At 36.9% G+C, this 21,204-nt stretch overlaps 1 long non-coding RNA gene across 2 annotated transcripts in view; it reads left to right on the forward strand.

The window, feature by feature from the left end:
- The window catches only part of LOC309863971, a 76,017-nt gene that overhangs the window by 38,093 nt on the left and 16,720 nt on the right, over positions 1 to 21,204 (forward strand). Inside the window, exon 1 of one of the 2 annotated variants that reach the window (XR_014311321.1) lies at positions 18,310 to 18,409. The exons of the other annotated variant lie outside the window; for it this stretch is intronic. This is a non-coding gene — a long non-coding RNA (uncharacterized lncRNA). Of the gene's footprint in view, positions 1 to 18,309; positions 18,410 to 21,204 lie in introns of those variants that run through there. 2 annotated transcript variants of the gene reach the window in all.

The raw sequence follows: 21,204 nt of genomic DNA on the forward strand, positions 1-21,204 counted from the left end.
GCTGGAAATGAGAACACACAGTGCTCAAAATAAGTGTAATATACTAATTTCATAGACTAGAAGACTGATAAAACTGGATTAAAGAAAAAAACTGGGATCCACATCATGAAACAGAGAGTCTGGGCTAATGCAGAGGTACTTCCTACCCTCATCCCCATTGTCTGTCCTCTCATTCAGCCTTAATGGCTTGTACCAGGGATAAAATAATTATTATGTTATTTCCACGTTCTGATCCCAGAGTCTCAGACAATGGGGATAGATGACACTGTAGTTTATAAAAGGTGTACCTAAGTAAAAGCCCTTCGGAAACGAGAAACTCGACGTGGAATGAAACATATCCATTCACCCTCAGGGATGGTTGATGAATGTACTCACTCAACAGTTGGTGAATTGAGGGATAAAGAATGCAAAGACCAATTCAAATAGTGTCTCTGTTGTCAGCAGTAAATAGGAAGATATTTCTTTCTATTTGAGGGAGAACATAAAATAAAAGATCCCAACAACTTTAATGCCTATTAAATATATTTCAAATAAATGATTGTAAATAGCACCAAGAAGAGAAAGAATATAACTTTGAAAATAATTTGCTCTCTGATTTTTAAAAATATTCAAACATTACCACCCTCAATAGAATATAATTTGGAATGGCCTCTATTGGAAAGCAGAATTACACAGTGTTGATCTCATATATGACCTTCATCCCTGCTCCTGTGACATTTATTCATAAGCACTAAAGGCCTAGAACATGGCTAATATCCACAAAACATGCTAACTTGTTCAACTGAGTCTTGAGAACCTTTTCAGCATTAGAGGTTCTTTATTAAGCATTCATATATTTTCATATTCTGTGCTCAGTCCAAGAAGTACATCCACATACCTCTTCCCCTACCTCCTTGTCACTAGATCTCAATTCTTTTTTTTCTTTTCAAGTGCACTGCCCATGAATTTATATAGATCTACACATGAAGACCTTCCCCATTTTTGCAGGCAAAGGAGACTACAATGTGCTGTGTTTGAATTTCTTTCCTATTTTACGTTTTCCCTTCTTTTCTCTATTTGTAATATCATAGTAGTCTATTTCTGGCTGGTGCTACATATTAAATAGAGTTAAATATAAACCATCTTTGAATCTTTTTTCTTTTCACTCAGTTGGTCATAGGAAACTCCTAATAGGTTCGGATTCAGGTGTGGATTCAGGGAAATAACAAAAGTATGACAAGAGTGAGCACATCCAAAGTATAAGTTGCTTCTCCATACAAAATCAGAACCTACTTAAGATTAATTTCAGATAAACTTCCCATGAAATTGTCATGTGCTGCTGGCCATGCTTGATATTATGACTTGGTTGAAACATTTTCAGATGTATTCAATCCAACTATGCACCCAACACATTGAGAAACAAAAATAGGATGGGCCAAGGGTCAAATAATTCCACCATGAAATGGAGTAAGGTCAAAACTCCATTTTGGGGTGTCTGGGTGGTTCAGTTGTTGAGCATCTGCCTTTGGTTGGGTCATGATCCCCGGGTCCTGGGATCAAGCCCGACAATGGGCTTTCTGCTCGTCAGGAAGCCTGCTTCTCCCTCTTCTTCTGCTGGTCCCCTGCTTGTGCTCCCTCTCTTGCTGTGTCTCTCTGTCTGCCCAATAAATACATAAATAAAAGTCTTTTAAAAAACCCAAACTCCATTTAGCACCCAATTCTTAAAAGTCCTCACTAAAACTGATGGATCACAGTGGTGTTTTGAGTTCCTGGGGGATAAATGCTATCTCAGAACCATTATTTATTAATTTCTTCAGGGTCTGTATAATTCCATTTTTCTAAAGCAGTTTCCATAGCAATTGAGATTATATCTTTGGGGAAGGTTAAGAGGAAAATTTAAAATATATAATTGTTTTAAGATTGCAAATTTCTTCTTTAAGAGTATAAGATATCTTTTTAATTTTGGATACTCTGGTTTATGAACTAACTCAGGTGTCAGAAATGGGTTTTGGCTATGCCTGCCTAATATGGTGATGCAGGATAGGCCTCTGATCAACTGACCTAAGGTTCTTTTGGTCTAATTGATCAAGTAAGAACTTGATGGGTGACTCATCTATTTTATTTCTAAGAGCCCTAGAATAATTAGTCATTATTAATTACCAATTTAGCCCTTCTGTTATTAACAATGATTCTCACTTTGCCTCCACAATTCAATGTTTCTACTTAGCTTCTGCTTTTCTGTGGTATTATTTCCAGTAAAATTAGGGATTCATTTCAGTGGCAGATCTCCAATCTTAATTCCTGTCCCTGGAACTGCACTTTCGAAGAAAAGTTATTTTTCAGTGTCTTGGTAAAAGAACATTCTCTGAGCCATGCCAGGAGCAGTTTTAGTGGATGGTGTGCTGATAAGTAAATGGTGTGATGATAAGTCCACTACAACATTCCCTTTTTAATTATTTTTTTATATCCAAGTTCAAGTCTTTCTTTTTTTCTTTCATTACAATATGGTTTTAAATTTTTTGAATGTTTTATTTATTTTTTCATATTTTATTATTTATTTCATTTTTTTAATAAATAATGTATTATTTGTTTCAAGGTACAGGTTTGTGATTCATCAGTCTTACATAATTCATAGCACTCAACATAGCATATACCCTTCCCAATGCCCATCACCCAGCTATCTCATCTCCCACTTTCCTCCACTCCAGCAACCCACAGTTTGTTTCCTGAGATTAAGAGTCTTTTATGTTTGTCTCCCTCTCTGGTTTCATCTTGTTTCATTTTTCCTCTCTTTCTCTATAATTCTCTGCCTTGGTTCTCAAATTCCACTTATCAATGAGATTATATGATAATTGTCTTTCTCTGATTGACTTATTTCGCTTAGCATAATAACCTCTAGTTCTACCCATGTCATTGTAAATGGCAAGATTTCATTTTTGATGGTTGCATAATATTCCACTGTATGTATCTTAATCTATACATCTGTTGATGGATACCTAGGTTCTTTCTATAGTTTGGCTATTGTGGACATTGCTGCTATAAACATTCGGGTGCACGTGCCCCTTCGGATCACTATGTTTGTATTTTTAGGGTAAATACCTAGCGTAGCTCTATTTTCAACTTTTTGAGGAACCTTCATGCTGTTTTCAAGAGTGGTTGCACCAGCTTGCTTCCCACCAACAGTGTAGAGGGTTCCCCTTTCTCCACATCCTCTCCAGCATCTGTCATTTCCTGACTTGTTAATTTTAGCCATTCTGACTGGTGTAAGGTGGTATCTCATTGTGGTTTTGATTTGTATTTCCTTGATGTCAAGTGATGTGGAGCACTTTTTCATATGTCTGTTGGCCATTTGGATGTCTTCTTTGCAGAAATGTCTGTTCATGTCCTCTGCCCATTTCTTGATTGTGTTATTTGGGTGTTGAGTTTGATAAGTTCTTTATAGATTTTGGATACTAGCCCTTTATCTGTTATGCCATTTGTGAATATCTTCTGCCATTCTGTCAGTTGTTTTTTGGTTTTGTTGACTTTCCTTTGCTGTGCAAAAGCTTTTGATCTTGATGAAGTTCCGGTAGTTCATTTTTGCCCTTGCTTCCCTTGCTTTTGGCGATGTTTCTAGGAAGAAATTGCTGTGGCTGAGGTCGAAGAGGTTGCTGCCTGTGTTCTTCTCTAGGATTTTGATGGATTCCTGTCTCACACTGAGGTCTTTCATCCATTTTGAATCTATTTTTGTGTGTGGTGTAAGGAAATGGTCCAGTTTCATTCTTCTGCATGTGGCTGGCCAATTTTCCCAACACCATTTGTTGAAGAGACTTTTTTTTTCCATTGGACACTATTTCCTGCTTTGTCAAAGATTAGATGATCATAGAGTTGAGGGTTCATTTCCAAGTTCTGTATTCTGTTCCATTGATCTATGTGTCTGTTTTTGTGCCAGTACCATACTATCTTGATGATGACAGCTTTGTAATAGATCTTGAAGTCCAGAATTGTGATGCCATCAGCTGTGATTTTCCTTTTCAACATTGGTCTGGCTATTGGGAGTCTTTTCTGGTTCCATACAAATTTTAGGATTTTTGTTCCATCTCTGTGAAAAAAGTTGATGGTATTTTGATAGGGATTGCATTGGATGTGTAGATTGCTGTAGGTAGCATAGACATTTTAACAATATCTGTTCTTCCAATATATAAGCATGGAACATTTTTTTCCATTTCTTTGTGTCTTCCTCAATTTCTTCCAAGGGAGTTCTATAGTTCTCTGTTCTCTGAGTACAGATCCCTTACTTCTTTAGGTAGGTTTATTCCTAGGTATCTTATGGTTTTGGGTGCAATTGTAAGTGGAATCAATCCTCAATTTCTCCTTCTTTTGTCTTGTTGTTAGTGTATAGAAATGCAAGTAATTTCTGTACATTCATTTTATATCTTTCCACATTGCTGAATTCCTATATGAGTTTTAACAATTTTGAGTTGGAGTCTTTTGGGTTTTCCACATAGAGAATCCTGTCATCTGCAAAGAGTGAGAATCTGACTTCTTCTTTGCTGATACGGATGCTTTTATTTCATTTTGTTGTCTGGTGGCTGAGGTTAGAACTACTAGCACTATGTTGAATAGCAGTGGTGACAGGACATCCCTGCTGTGTTCCTGACTTTAGGGGAAAAGCTCTCTGTTTTTCTCACTGAAAATAATATCTGCTGTGGGGTTTCATAGTTGGCTTTTATGATATTGAGGTATATACCCTCTATCCCTATACTGTGAAGAGTTTTTTTTTTTAATTAAATTTATTTATTTTCAGCATAACAGTATTCATTATTTTTTTCACCACACCCAGTGCTCCATACAATCTGTGCCCTCTATAATACCCACCACCTGGTACCCCCCGCCCCCCCCACCATTTCAAACCCCTCAGATTGTTTTTCAGAGTCCATAATCTCTCATGGTTCACCTCCCCTTCCAATTTCCCCCAACTCCGTTCTCCTCTCTAACTCCCCATGTCCTCCATGCTATTTGTTATGCTCCACCAATAAGTGAAACCATATGATAATTGACTCTCTCTGCTTGACTTATTTCACTTAGCATAATCTCTTCCAGTCCCGTCCATGTTGCTACAAAAGTTGGGTATTCATCCTTTCTGATGGAGGCATAATACTCCATAGTGTATGTATATGGATCACATCTTCCTTATCCATTCGTCTGTTGAAGGGCATCTTGGTTCTTTCCATAGTTTGGCTACCGTGGCCATTGCTGCTATAAACATTGGGGTACAGATGGCCCTTCTTTTCATGACATCTGTATCTTTGGGGTAAATACCCAGGAGTGCAATTGCAGGGTCATAGGGAAGTTCTATTTTTAATTTCTTGAGGAATCTCCACACTGTTCTCCAAAGAGGCTGCACCAACTTGCATTCCCACCAACAGTGGAAGAGGGTTCCCCTTTCTCCACATCCTCTCCAACACATGTTGTTTCCTGTCTTGTTAATTTTGGCCATTCTAACTGGTGTAAGGTGATATCTCAATGTGGTTTTAATTTGCATCTCCCTGAGGGCTAGTGATGATGAACATTTTTTCATGTGTCTGATAGCCATTTGTATGTCTTCATTGGAGAAGTGTCTGTTCATATCTTCTGCCCATTTTTTGATATGATTGTCTGTTTTGTGTGCGTTGAGTTTGAGGAGTTCATTATAGATCCTGGATATCAACCTTTTGTCTGTACTGTCATTTGCAAATATCTTCTCCCATTCCGTGGGTTGCCTCTTTGTTTTCTTGACTGTTCCCTTTGCTGTGCAGAAGCTTTTGATTTTGATGAAGTCCCAAAAGTTTATTTTCGTTTTTGTTTCCTTTGCCTTTGGAGACATATCTTTTTTTTTTTTTTTAAGATTTTGTTTATTTATTTGACAGAGATCACAAGTAGGCAGAGAGGAAGACAGAGAGAGGGGGATAAGCAGGCTCCCCACTGAGCAGAGAGCCCAATGTGGGACTTGATCCCAGGACCCGAGATCATGACCCGAGCTGAAGGCAGAGGCTTTAACCCACTGAGCCACCCAGGCGCCCCTGGAGACATATCTTGAAAGAAGTTGCTGTGGCTGATATCGAAGAGATTACTGCCTATGTTCTCCTCTAGGATTCTGATGGATTCCTGTCTCATGTTGAGGTCTTTTATCCATTTTGAGTTTATCTTTGAGAGCTGAGATCAATGAGGTAGAAACCAAAGACACAGTTCAATGTATCAATGAAACTAGAAGTTGGTTTTTTGAAAGAATCAATAAGATCGATAAGCCACTGGCCACACTAATCCAAAAGAAAAGAGAGAAAGTCCAAATTCATAAAATTATGAATGAAAAGGGAGAGATCACAACTAACACCTAGGAATTAGAAACAATCATCAGAAGTTATTATCAACAGTTATATGCCAATAAACTTAGCAACCTTGATAAAATGGATGCATTCCTGGAAAACTATAAACTCCCAAAATTGAACCAGGAAGAAATCGACAACTTGAATAGACCTATATCTAGTAACGAGATTGAAGCAATGATCAAAAACCTCCCAAAAAACAAGAGCCCAGGACCTGACGGATTCCCTGGGGAATTCTACCAAACTTTCAAAGAAGAAATAACACCTATTCTCCTGAAGCTGTTTCAAAAAATTGAAGCAGAAGGAAAACTTCTAGACTCTTTCTATGAAGCCAGCATTACCCTGATCCCCAAACCAGGCAAAGACCCTAACTAAAAGGAGAATTTCAGACCAATATCACTATGAATATGGATGCTAAGATTCTCAACAAGATCCTAGCAAACAGGATCCAACAGCACATTAAAAAGATTATCCACCATGACCAGGTGGGATTCATCCCTGGGCTCCAAGGATGGTTCAACATTTGCAAATCAATCAATGTGATAGAACAAATTAACATGAGAAGAGAGAAGAACCACATGGTCCTCTCAATTGATGCAGAAAAAGCATTTGACAAAATCAGCATCCGTTTCTGATTAAAACACTTCAAAGTATAGGGATAGAGGGAGCATTCCTGAACTTCATCAAATCTATCTATGAAAAACCCACAGCAAATATCCTCAATAGGAAAAAGCTTGCAGCCTTCCCATTGAGATCAGGAACAAGACAAGGATGCCCACTTTCACCACTCTTATTCAACATAGAATTAGAAGTCCTAGCAACAGCAATCAGACAACAAAGAGAAATAAAAGGTATCCAAATTGGCAATGAAGAAGTCAAATTCTCTCTCTTGGCAGATGACATGATTCTTTATATGGAAAACCAAAAGACTCCACCTCCAAACTACTAGAACTCATACAGCAATTCAGCAACGTGGCAGGATACAAAGTCAATGTGCAGAAATCAGTGGATTTCTTATACAGTAACAATGAAAATACAGAAAGGGAAACTAGATAATTGATTCCATTTACTATAGCACCAAGAACCATAAGATACCTGGGAATAAATCTAACCAAAGAGGTAAAGGATCTGTACTTGAGGAACTACAGAACACTTATGAAGGAAATTGAAGAAGACACAAAAAGATGGAAGACCATTCCATGCTCTTGGATTGGAAGAATAAACATTGTTAAAATGTCTCTACTGCCTACAGCAATCTATACTTTTAATGCCATTCCAATCAAAATTCCTCCAGTATTCTTCAAAGAGCTAGAGCAAATAATCCAGAAATTTGTATGGAATCAGAAGAGACCCCGAATCGCTAAGGAAAGGTTGAAAAACAAAAATAAAACTGGGGGCATCACGTTGCCTGATTTCAAGCTTTATTACAAAGCTGTGGTCACCAAGACAGCATGGTACTGGCATAAAAACAGACACTTAGACCAGTGGAACAGAGTAGCGAGCCCAGATATGGACCCTCAACTCTATGGTCAATTAATCTTCGACAAAACAAGAAAAAATAAACAGTGGAAAAAAGAGAGTCTCTTCAATAAATGGTGTTGGGAAAACTGTACAGCTATATGGGGAAGAATGAAACTCGACCATTCTCTTACACCGTACATAAAGATAAACTGTGAAGAGTTTTAATCAAGAAAAGATGCTGTACTTTGTCAAGCGGTTTTTCTGTAGCTATTGAGATTATCATATGGTTCTTGTTCTTTCTTTTACCAATGTATTGTATCATATAGATTGATTTGTGGATGTTGAAACACTCTTGCAGCCAAGGAATAAATCCCACTTGGTCATGGTGAATAATTCTTTTAATGTACTGTTGGATCCTATTGGCTAGTATTTTGGTGAGAATTTTCGCATCTGTGTTTGTCAAGGATATTGGTCTGTAATTCTCCTTTTTGGTGGGGTCTTTGCCTGGTTTTGGGATCAAAGTAATGCTGGCCTCATAAAATGAGTTTGGAAATTTTCCTTTCATTTCTATTCTTTGGAACAGTTTCAGGGTAGGTATTAATTTTTCTTTAAATGTTTGGTAGACTTCTGCTGGAAGAATTCTGACCCAGGGCTCTTGTTTGTTGGGATTTTTTTTTTAAAGATTTTATTTATTTATTTGACAGAGAGAGATCACAAGCAGGCAGAGAGGCAGGCAGAGAGAGAGAGGAGGAAGCAGGTTCCCTGCTGAGCAGAGAGCCCGATGTGGGGCTCGATCCCAGGACCCTGAGATCATGACCTGAGCCGAAGGCAGCGGCTTAACCCACTGAGCCACCCAGGCACCCTGTTGGGATATTTTTGATTATTGCTTCAATTTCCTTGCTGGTTATGAGTCTGTTCATGTTTTCTATTTCTTCCTGGTTCAGTTTTGGTAGTTTATATGTCTTTAAGAATGCATCCATTTCATCCAGATGTCTAATTTGTTGGCATATAGTTGCTCATAATATGTTCATATAACTGTTTGTATTTCTTTGGTGTTGATTGTGATCTCCTTTCATTCACAATTTTACTTATTTGGGTCCTTTCTCTTTTCTTTTTGTTAAGTCTGGCTAGGAGTTTTTCAATATTATTAATTCTTTCAAAGAACCAGCTCCTAGTTTCATTAATCTGTTCTTCTGTTCTTTGGTTTCTATTTCCTTGATTTCTGCTCTGATCTTTATTATTTCTCTTCTCCTGCTGGGTTTAGACTACATTTGCTGTTCTTTCTCCAGCTCCTGTAGGTGTAGAGTTAAGGTCGTGTATTTGAGACATCTCTTGTTTCTTGAGAAAGGCTTGTAGTGCTGTATAATTCCTTCTTCGGACTGCATTTGCTGCATGCAAAAGATTTGGAATAGTTGTGTTTTCATTTTCATTTGTTTCCATGAATTTTTTTAAAGTCTCCTTTAATTTCCTGGTTGCCCATTCATTCTTTAGTGGGATGCTCTTTAGCCTCATTTATTTGAGTTCTTTCCAACTTTCCTCTTGTGATTGAGTTCCAGTTTCAAAGCATCCTCATCCAAAAATATGCAGGAAATGATCCCAATCTTTTGGTACCAGTTGAGAGCTGATTTGTGACCCAGGATGTGATGTATTCTGGAGAATATTCCATGTTCACTAAAGAAGAATGTGTATTCTGTTGCTTTGGGATGGACTCTTTGGATATGTCTGTGAAGTGCATCTGTTCCAGTGTGTTATTTAAAGCCCTTATTTCCTTGTTGAACTTGTGCTTAGATGATCTGTCTATTGTAGTGGGGGAGGTGTTAACATCCTGTATTATTGTTGCATTATTATCAACATGTTTCTTTGATTTTATTATTAATTGACTTATATGATTGGCTCCTCCCATGTTAGGGGCATAAACATTTACAATTGTTAGATCTTCTTGTTGGATACACCCTTTAAATATGATATAGAGTCCTTCCTCATCTCTTATTATAGTCTTTCATTTAAATCTAATTTGTCTCATATAGGGACTGGCACCCCAGATTTGTTTTGATGTCCTTTAACATGGAAAATGATTTTCCACCCCCTCACTTAAAATTTGGAGGTGTCTTTGGGTCTAAAATGAGTCTCTCTCTCTCTCTCTCTCTTTTTAAATAAAAGAGAGACTCATTGTTTTTTTTTTTTTTAAATCCCATCTCATACCCCGTGTCTTTTGAATGGGCATTTAGCCCATTTACATTCAGGGTAATTATTGAAAGATATGAATTTAGTGCCATTGTGTTGTCTTCAAGGTGGCTGTTACTGTATATTGTCTGTTCCTTTCTGGTCTATGCTACGTTTAGGCTCTCTCTTTGCTTAGAGGATGTCTTTCAATATTTTCCATAGGCCTGGTTTGGTAATTGAAAATTCTTTTAGTTTTTGTTTGTTTTGGAAGCTTTTTTTTTAACCTCTTCTTCTATATTCAATGACAGTCTAGCTCGATATCGTATTCTTGGCTGCATCTATTTCCCATTTGCTGCACTGAATATATCATGCCAGTCCTTTCTGGTCTCTGAGGAGAAGTCTGCTGCCAATCTAATGTTTCTATCATTGTAGATTACAGACATCTTGTCCCAATCTTCTTTCAGGAGTTTCTCTTTGTCTTTGACATTTGTAAGTTTTACTATTAGATATTGGGGTGTTGATCTAGGTTTATTGATTTTTGAGGAGGGTTCTCTGTGCCTCCCAGAATTTGATGACTGTTTCCTTCCCCAAATCATGGAAGTTCTCCAGTATAATTTGCTCCAATATACCTTCTGCCTCTTTCTTCTTCTTCTTGGATCCCAATTATTCTAATATTGTTTTGTCTTATGGTATCACTTATTTCTTGAATTCTCCCCTCATGGTCCAGTAATTGTTTATCTCTCTTTATTCTCCATCATTAGGTCTTCTATATCACAAATTTTCTCTTCTGCTTCATTTGTTTTAGCATTTAGGGCCTCAGTTTTTGTGCCTCATTAATAGCCTTTTTGATTTCCACTTGAAGATATTTTATTTTTCCAGAAAAGGATTCTCTAGTATCATCTATGCTTTTTTAAAATCCCACTTAGTATCTTTATAATCATCATTCTGAACTCTAGTTCTTACATCTTAGAAATGTCCATGTTGATTAGGTACCTGGCAGTTCGTACTGTCACTCGTTCTTTTTTTTTTTTTTTTTTTTGAGATGAATTTTTCTGTTTTGTCATTTTGTCCAAAGAAGAGTAGATGAATGAGGGAATAAAATGCTAAAAGTTTAGCAATGACCCTAGAAAAATATACACTAAACAAATCAGAAGAGACCCAAAACTGGGAGGAAAAGAAAAAAAAAAGCACAAGAAGAATATGAAGAATATGATCAGACAGGTGAATAGAGCAGAGCCAAACACTTGAATTTGGGTATATTTTGGTTTGTTAGAAGAAACTGCCTCTTGGGACACCTGAGTGGCTCAGTTGGTTAAGCTTCTGCCTTTGGCTCAGGTCATGATCCCAGGGTCCTGGAATCAAGCCCCATATTGGGCTCTCTGCTCATCAGTGAGCTTGTTTCTTCCTCTCTGGTCCCTCTGCTTGTGTGCATGTGCTTTATCTCTCTCTGTTAAATAAATAAATAAAATATTAATAAAAAAAGAAGAAGAAGAAACTGCCTTTCAAAATTTTAAAGGAAAAAAAAAGTTATATGTATACAAAACTAAGGGTAAATACAGTGAAGGGATGGAATATGGGTGTAAAAATGAAACTTAAAACAGATTTTAAAAGAGGAATTGATAAGAAGTTGGTTAAAAAAGGAAAGAAGAAATATTTTTAAAAATAGAAAAAGAAAAAATAAAGAAGATTAAAAAATTAACTTTGAAAAATTAAAAAATCATGGGAAATCAATTATGAATTCTATGTGCTATCTTCCCCTAGTGCTGGATTTTTGCAGTTCTCATTGGTCTGTAAACTTGGTCGTGGCTGGATGTTCTTGCCAGTCTTCTGGGGGATGGGCCTGTTGCATTGATTCTCTAATGTCTGCCCGGTTGGAATTGCACTGCCTTTGCCAGGGGCCAGGGTAAGCGATCTGCTTGGGTTTGCTCTCCGTAGCTTTTGTTCCCTGAATGCTTTCCGAAGAGCTTTGGAGGATGGAAATGAAAATGGCAGCCTCCCTATATCCAGGCTGGAGGAGCTGAGAGCTCAAGGCCCCACTCCTTAGTGTGCCCTCAGAGAAAAGCAGTCAGTTCCTCCCATCTCCCTGATCTCCAGCTGCACTCTGTGCTCACCCGGCCTGTGACCAAGCATTTCAATCTCTGGCACATGGCCCCATTTGGAGTCCCCAAACCCAGTAGATTTTTAGAGCATGCTCCCACACCACTCTTCTCGGAGGAGGAAGGTGAGTCTCCATGGATCTGCCACTTATTGGGCCCTTACAGAGCAGTGGCCTGACTGCCACAGATCATAGTTTATGGCAACCCCAAGCTGATAGCCCACTTCTGGGCTCACTCTTGATTGCAGCCGGCTTCCTGGCTCTGGTAGCAGCTCGCTATCAGAGCTGATAGGAACTCTGATAGTTCTGAAGCAGCCAGCTTCCTGGCTCCTCTGCTCTGATACCTGGGAACTCTGTTACACTCAGACACCCTCAGTCTTTCTGTGACCTGAGGGTCCTAGAGAACACACTGTTCCAGCAAGGGTGCCACCTATTGCTTAGCCACTGTAGTGATGCCCCTCACTGGAGCAGACTTCTAAAAGTTTCAATTTTGTGAACTTTCAATTGAACTCTTCAATTTCAATTTTGTGCTCTGCTGTTCTGTCACTTGCTGGTAGCTGGCTGAGGGAGCACCTTCCCCCCCATTCTATCTTCCCAAATATTGCCTCAGAGTCACTTCTCACAGGTCCTACCTTCTAGAAAGTGTGCTTTTTTGTTCAGGAGTTGCTGCTATTCTTTTCTTCCATCTCCTGTTGAGTTTGTACGTGTTCAGAATGGTTTAATAACTATCTAGCTGAATTCCTGGGACCAGATGGAATTTAGTCCTCCCACTCCTCTGCTGTCTTGCTCCAAGTTTTTAAAATTTTATTTTAATTCCAGTATAGTTAACATAATGTGTTATATTAGTTTCAGGTATACAATATAGTGATTCAACACTTTCATACAACACCTGGTGCTCATCACAAGTGCACTCTTTAATCCCCATCACTTATTTCACCCATCCCCCACCCCTCTCCCTGCTGATAACCATCAGTTTGTTCTCTATAGTTAAGAGTCTGTTTTTTGTTTTTTTTCCCTCTCTCTTGTTAATTTGTTCATTTATTTTGTTTCATGAATTCCACATATGAGTGAAGTGATACAGTATTTATCTTTCTCTGACTGGCTTATATGCTTAGCATTGTACTCTCTAGTTTCATCCATGCCATTGTAAATGGCAAGATTTCTTTCTTTCACCTATATCTATATATATCTATATCTATATCTACATATCTATTATCTCTCTCTCTATATATATATATCACTTCTTTATCCATTCATCTATTGATGGACACTTGGGCTGCTTCTATAATTTGGCTATTGTAAATAATGCTGCTATAAACATAGGAGTGCATGTATACCTGTAAATTAATTTTTTTTTTGTAGTAGTGTGATTACTGGATCATAAGGTAGTTCTATTTTTAACTTTTTGAGGAAACTCCGTACTGTTTTCCACAGTGACTATACCAGTTTGCATTCCCACCAACGGTGCAAGAGGGTTCCTTTTTCTTCACATCCTCTCCAACACTTGTTGTTTCTTGTGTTTTTTATTTTAGCCATTCTAACAGGTGTGATGTGATCACTCATTGTAGTTTTGATTTGCATTTTCCTGTTGATTAGTGAATTTGGGCACTTTTTAATTTGTATTTTGACCATCTGGATGTCTTCTTTGAAGATATGTTTATTCATGTCTTCTGATCATTTTTAAATTGGATTATTTGTTTGTTGGGTGTAGAGTTGTATAAATTCTTTATATATTCTGCATATTAACCCTTTATCTGATATATCATTTGCAAATATTTTCTCCCATTTTGTAGGTTGGCTTTTAGTTCTATTGGTCATTTCCTTCATGTGCATAAGTTTTTTATTTTGATGTAGTCCTAATAATTTATTTTTGCTTTTATTTCCCTTGCCTCAGGAGACTTAGCTAGAAAAATGTGGCTATGGCTGATGTCAGAGACATTACTGCCTGTGTTCTTCTCTAAGATATTTATGGTTTCAGGTCTCACATTTAGGTCTTTGATCCATTTAGAGTTTATTTTTGTATATGTTATAAGAAAGTTGTCTAATTTCATTTTTCTTCATGTTGCTGTCTAGTTTTCATATCATCATTTATTGAAGAGACTGTCTTTTTCCCATTGGATATTCTTTCCTATTTTGTCAAAGATTAATCGACCAAATGATTGTGGTTTTACTTCTGGGTTTTCTATTCTACTCCACTGATCTATGTGTCTGTTTTTGTTCCAGTACCTTAATGTTTTGTAAATTTTAGGATTATTTGCTCTATGTCTATGAAAGTTGTTGTTGGTATTTTAATAGGCATTGCTTTAAGTGTGTAGATTACTTTAGATAGTATAGACATTTTAACAATAGTTGTCCTTCCAATCCATGACCAATGGAAACAACATTGCTATTTTCATAAATATTGAGATAGCTTAGGGTATTTCACCTTTATTTAGTGTGGGTCACTCTTGATTTCAAATTACAGTCAGCCAACTGAATATAATGAAACAACTAGAACTACATTTGACCAATGAACAATGTAGGAGTTTGGGGTGCTCATCTCCTGTGTAGTCAGAAATTTGGATATAACTTTTGACTCTCTAAAAACTTAACTGCTAATAGCGTACTGTTAACTGTAAGCCTTACTGCTAATATAAATAGTCAACACATATTTTGTATGTTAAATTTATCAAATACTGTACTCTAACAATAAAGTTAGCTTGAGAAAATAAATGCAATTAAGAAAATCATAAGGAGGGGAGCCTGGGTAGCTCAGTCAGTTAAGAATCTGACTCTTAGTTTTGGCTCAGGTGATCTCGGGGTTGCAAGAGTGAGCCCCCATCAGGCTCCACACTTAGCATGGAGTCTGCTTGAGACTCTTTTTCCCTCTTCCTCTGTCACTCTCACTCATGCTCTCTCTCTCTCTCTCTCTAAAATAAATAAATCTTTTAAAAAAGGAAAATCATGAGGAAAATATATTTACAGTACTATACTGTGTTTATTTAAAAAAATCTGTATATAAGTGGACTCATGCAGTTCAGACCCATGTTGTTCAAGGGTCAACAGTGTTCTTGGTTCCTCAAGACCAAACACTGCATACCGAATCTCTGATGAGTATATCTATGATGATAAATTCTTGAGGTGAAATTTTGTTTCTCCACCCCTGAGCTAGAACCCTTAGTCTGTTCTCATAAGAATTCCCTGAGATGTTTTTCAATATAAATTTTCAAAATTTTGTAATTATTTTAGGGCATAAGACTTCTTCTCCTTGGAGAAGAACCACAAAAACCACAAGAAAAAAAAGCACAAAAGGCCAAAGCAACTTTGAAAAATAAAAGCAATGTGCAGGCATCACAATTCCAGTTCCAGTTGTTATTAGGTTTCTAAGCAATTCATGAACAGACAGGGGAACCATGGCTTTTTTGTTGTTGTTGTTTTGTTTTCTCTTTGGAAGTTTATTGTTCTTAAAACAAACAAACAAATAAAAAACCCAAACCAACCCTATACTTTCTACATTTTACATTCACCTGTCAGAACATTTAATGATACCAGTTAATGGTGATATATAAAAAGTCCACCAGATGTTTGAAATGACTTCAAATCTTTCACATGTACTGGTACTACATTGGTTTGAACTATTTGGAAAAACTTGGTGTAACATTAAGAACCAAGATTTCAAATTCCCAGATTAGAAACAAGATTTTTAAGTCGGGAGGAAATTTACTAAAAATTCAAGGCTAAAAGGAAATTTTAGTAGAAAAACAAAAACAAAAATATGGTAAAAAACAGGATTTCCCCCACCCCCAAGTTAGGTTAAAAAAAATGCAACTAACCCTACCCCGCCCCCAATATTTATTTCTCTTAGAAAAGTCACCCAGTCCTAAACACAAGGTCTCACACATAAATAAAAGTAGCTTGATTTGCAGAGCAACCTCTGGGATCTTACACTGGCCTCAGTTTGAAGTTTAAAAAAAATTAAGTTAGGTCGTTAGATATCCATAAATACTGGTATCTACACAAATGAAAAAACATCCTGGCATTGGTATGGCTGTGGAAATCTGTTCAAGAGGAAATTGTTCAAAAAGACATTGGCTTTGAAAGAGAGGAAGTCAGAGGGTGGGGAAGGCAGCACAACGTCCCATGCAGAGGTAAAATAAACATTGGGACACATCCATAGCAAACACTGTATATGAGCATATATGTTCTTGATCAGAATAACCCAAGTGCAAATTCTTGATCCGATTAACACACACACAGGTTCTTCATAAGAGTTCTCCAGACAAACACTTTTTCTAAGTATGATCTGCAAGAAACTTTGAATTTGGGGATGCACGTAGTGCCCTACGGTCTGGTGAGAGAGAAATACCTTCTGGAATAGGAATGGCCACCTGGGCAAAAAGCCAGCCCCTTGTTAGTCTAGGAATATCAAGATCTGTTTTTGCCTATCACAAACATACCTATAACCCCTAACAAGGGGGCTCTGCCAACGCTGGTCACCAAAGAGGTCTGCCAGAGGGCTTGAACTGCTGGCTTTTCATCTCTGGGGTGATAAAATTAAAAAAAAAAAAAAAAAAGTCAGTCTTTTGGGATTAGGAGTACAATTTACTGTGTGTCTCAAGTCTACTTCCCACTTCCCCCATTCCCACAGTCCTGGTTAAGGATTGTGAAGATCCTGAGGGGAAGAAGGCAATGATGTGGTTGAGGCCAGAGCATGGCCTCATCACCCTAAAATTTATAGAAGAGAAGAGGTCAAAGTGCCCATACTGTGGTCTGCAGATGAACAGTTGCTTCACAAAGGCCCAAAGGTGTCCCTAGAGAAGGCAAGAAGGCACAGTTTTTAAGCAGGTCATGACCAGACAGGGGAGCAGTGGCTACTTTCATAGGTAAGGAAGAATTGGTGGGCTTCAGATTGGGGTACCTCTCTCTCTCCCCCTTCTAATTATCAGTATTGATCTTTCCCAGTCACAGCCTTAATTGAGGCTGTGAATTCTCCCTATGTTATTACTCAGCAACTGCAGAATGATACTCTTTCAGATACTTCAGCTAGATAGAGCTGCAAGTGTTTATTTTAAGGAAATCATAGAAAGTGCCTGGTTTTCTTACTGTGTCTCAATGAGAATCTTTAAACCACCAAATCTATCATTTTATTTAAACTCTTCGGTGTGGTTAGAAATAGCCAGCCCACCCCTATAATCTTAATATTCTTAACTATTTCACTGTGCTATGGTAGCTCACATTTGGTTTAAGTCACGACATCAAAAAGCCTGAAATTTAGGTGGCCAATGTGGGTAATAATTTAGGTTACTCTCAGATGCCAGTTTGGAATCCAAACTAAAACCTCCAATTCAAGAAGGATGGTAGATAGTTCTAGATTCCTGTCCTTGTTCTGTTGATGGTCATTTTCTCTGGTAGCAAATTCTTTCTCAGGCTGGGTTCTCTTGCAGATAATAGAAACCACTATTTTAATTATAAATAAAGCACTTAATTTATTAGGTACTTAAAAAACTGTGGGACAGGCTGGAGAAGCAGGCCTTATAAAGAGCTTCCAGGAAAGAATTCTAGAACAACACTAAGAAAGCAGCTAACTAAGAGAGCTATTGCCTCTTCCATGTTCAGGATACAAGCTGGGTCTCAGGGGGTTGTTAACCCAATTGCTGGTTCCAAAAAACAGAAGGAAAGCATCTTCAGAATGGTTGATTCTTTGATCACACCATCATAACTGTAATCCATTTTAGCAAAGTGGATGGTGTATAGTATGTGCTCTCCACATGCATGAATTTAGGGCCTTGGCATTCTGAGCTTTGCCACCATTGCCATAGGAAAGCTAAGGACTCTCACAGCTGAGCTTTCCAAAAGAAACAGCAGAAATAGAAGTACTGCCTCTGCCTCACGTTTTCTTCCAAATCTCATAAATATGTAACCGTTTAGTGATAGCTAGGTTGTGTATCAAACCCAGACTGTACAGGAGATTGGAAAAATGTAATCTCGGCTTTCCTGTCTGCAACGTGACTAAGGGACTCTAAAGAACTGTAATGAAGTTGAGTGAGCTAATCTATAACACCGGTCACACTGGTTCTTTTCTTTGTTACATTTTGTTACCAAACTGGTTTGTTCTTATCCTACGCAACACTGCCAAATAACCAAACAGTATTTGATGGCAAGCAGGTAATTTATTTAATGGCCAGAGAATGGAGAAGGGGAACTCTAAAGGCACCTTTTCTCTGATTAGGTCTCACAGTCAGGGTTTTATGGGGTTAGTGTAATTAAGGGGCTGATAAGCAAGCTGATATAGAGGGTTTTTTTGGGCAGTGGGAGGATGTTTCTCAGAATCAGACAGCTCTTTTCTTCCCTTCAATGGGCACAGTTTGAACTGTCAAGGTGCTGGCAGGTATGTTTTTTGTTATTACAATTAATTAGATTGATCCTGAGGTCATCTGGAGGGTGAGTACATCTGAACTGGATCAAACTGGTTGAAAACTGGGTCTTGGGGGCTTGTTTGGAGCTTGTGTCTTCTGGCATCTGACTTAGTTTCTGGTGACAACCAAGGTTAGAAAACTGGACTCTTGCAGCTTGTTTAGAACTTGTTAGCCAATCCCTAGTGACAAGTTGCTGAAAATTCTTTATGTACATTTTATGTCTTTTTTATGAAGTTATTTACAATGATATTTGAATTTTGATGTGGGCAAAGTTAGCAACTTTAATCTATAAATTCTGTTTATCTCTTGTTTAGGAAGACATTTCTCTTTTACTAGGAAACAATATATTCTGTATTTTCCTCTAATTCTTTCAGTTTTTTTGTTTTATGTATGACATGAGTTGGGACCCAACTTTATTTTTTAAAGAAGATAATCACTGTACCACTACTACTTATTAATTCTTCCCTGGTAACTGGAAATGTCTCTTTTATAATGTACTAGTGTTCCATATACTTATGAGCTTATTTCTGGACTCTTTATTCTATTTCAAAGATTTATTTGTCTAGTTCTATGCATTAACTACCATAATATTATAATTCATCTTAATATTTGGTAGGGCGAATCATCGCTCCTTGTTCTCCTTCATAATTATCTAGGCTGTTCTTATACATTTACTTTTCCATATTAATTTTAGAATTAGCTTATCAAGTTATATTAAAAAATTCCTTTGAGACTTTTATTGGAATTGAATTAATTTTATAGATTAGTTTGGTAAGTTTGATGTCTTTGCAATGTTTAATCTTCCTACCCAATAGCATATCATATCTCTCCATTTATTCTGTACTCCTTTTATGTCCTTCAATAAAATTTTATAGTATTTTCCATAAAGGTCCTACATATTTCTTATAAAGTTCATTCCTAGAAACTTTATAGTGTATCCTTCTTTTATTACAAATAGGATACTTTTATAGGAAATATATTGATAGTGGTATATGCTCTTATACCTGGTTTTCTTGCTGAAATCTTTCTTACTGGTTTAATAGTTAGAGTTTATATGATTTTGAGGTGAGGAAAGCCTTCTATTAAGACAGTGAGGCAGAAATCATGCATGAAAATTTGTGCTGGTTTTGTCTGTGTAAAAAAAGTAACCAAAATTAAAAATCATAAACATAATAGAAAAAGTTATCTGAGATAATATTTGAAACACTAAGACAAAAAAAATATTATTTCTATGCAAAAGGCTTTATAAGTAAAAGATGACCACTGTAATAGAAAAATAAGCAAAGGTCATGGAAATAAGCTGTTTGCACAAATGAAAGGAAATATACATCTTTAATAAATGTGGAATAAAGGTGAAGCTCATTAACGAATAGGAAATGCCAATTAAAACACAATTAACCACCTGTCACATTGACAAAGGCAAACAAATGATCATCCTCATTGCTGTCTTTGGTTTGGAGAAGACTGTCTCCAACATGGCAGATTCCTTAAAGAAGACTCTTTGGTAATAGATATCATGAGCTTTAAGATGGTCCCACACTTTAAGTGAGCAATTTTACTTTTAAGAATTGTAAGATATACATATCCGAGGCATATTAACAGGTGTACATCAATATGAAGGATTTTCTATGGTTTAAACAACTTGGAAAAATGCCGACTTAAATAAAGCTTTTAGACAAGAGAATTGCTCAGAATTTTAAATCTGCTAATATATACTAACTTCAAGAGGATATCCAAAAAAGTTCTTATCTAAACTTATTTGATCATAGAACCATTTTGGGGGAGCAAGAACTTCAAGGGAATAGATCCCCACACAATATGGTTCAAGAGATATTGGCTTAATGACATTATTATGGAAGTTTAAAACTGAGCTATAGGGATATAACATTGTATGTAGTGGTAAAAGTAGTTAATTCTCTATGTGTAAATGTTTAAGAATAGGTACTGTTTAAGTAAAGCAAATGCTACCTGCAATCAAATAGTTACTCATAAAATATGCTTTAGAAGCATAATTAATACAGAAAAATATTTGTGGTATTTTAAAATGTAAAAAATCAGGCTGTAAAGCATTAAGTATAGTATGTGAGCTACTTTGGGGGATTATATGCATAAAAATATGTGTGGAAGGAGAATTATCAAAATGTTAAGAGGTATAATTGCTATCTTCCCTGATACTTTGTTACTCTAATTCCCTTCTTTTTCTCATTTGTTTTTCTTCTAATGAACATAAATTACCTATATTCTAAGAAAAATGGTATTTTTCCATGTTACTGCAAAAAGAAGTGTATTTTATATCGCCATAAATTAGTGTTGATTGTGCCTTCTCCAACCCCTCCATTATCTTTTTGTTGTTTTTAGACTTTGTTGAATTCTGTTCACAGTGAAAATTGTTTTTACTTGTGACTGCATATAGCAGTGTGTGCAGCTTTACACTTTCAAGGTGACATTTAATCCATGAATTTTAAAGTCAGATTTAATCTTTGGTGCAGGAAATAATACCCTTTTAAAGCATCTCTTGCATTTTAAAATGTGTATTCAGATAATATCTTTCCTATTAATTATTAACTTCATAACTGAATAGGTTACATGAAATTTGAACACTTTCTAGTTCCGAGGACATTATGTCACATGAAGAGCAAGCCAACAAGGGCTTTCACTCTTGGGCAATACATCTATCTTGTCGTTCTTTCTGCTTTACAGCGCTGTTCACAAAAATGTGGACATTACTGTGCAACTCTTTGAAGGAATTGCCAAATTCTTTCTTCCT

The sequence above is a fragment of the Mustela nivalis genome, assembly GCF_964662115.1.
Source record: "Mustela nivalis genome assembly, chromosome: 4".
Lineage (NCBI taxonomy): Eukaryota > Metazoa > Chordata > Mammalia > Carnivora > Mustelidae > Mustela > Mustela nivalis.